Source organism: Marmota marmota, unplaced genomic scaffold, assembly GCF_001458135.2.
Source record: "Marmota marmota marmota unplaced genomic scaffold, marMar, whole genome shotgun sequence".
Lineage (NCBI taxonomy): Eukaryota > Metazoa > Chordata > Mammalia > Rodentia > Sciuridae > Marmota > Marmota marmota.
The window spans coordinates 36,383,262-36,383,595 of NW_026000057.1; positions in this window are offsets into that span (position 1 = coordinate 36,383,262).

The window sequence follows — 334 nt, forward strand, 5'->3', positions numbered from 1 at the left end:
TCCTGAGAGGCTGTTTTGTTTGGCGTGTGTGGTTCTAAAAATAAAGTTAGTTTCTTTTGACAAGTGGCTCCTGATTGTGCCCAGCCAGACTGCGGCATTTGGTGGCCCGTACGGGGAACGAACCCGCGACCTTGGCGTTATCAGCACCAATTTTCTTTCTTTCTTTTTTTTTTTTTTTTTAATTTTTTATTGTTGGTTGTTCAAAACATTACAAATTTCTTGACATATCATATTCCACACTTTGATTCAAGTGGGTTATGAACTCCCACCTTCACCCCATACACAGATTGCAGAATCACATCAGTTACACATCCATTGATTTACATATTGCCAT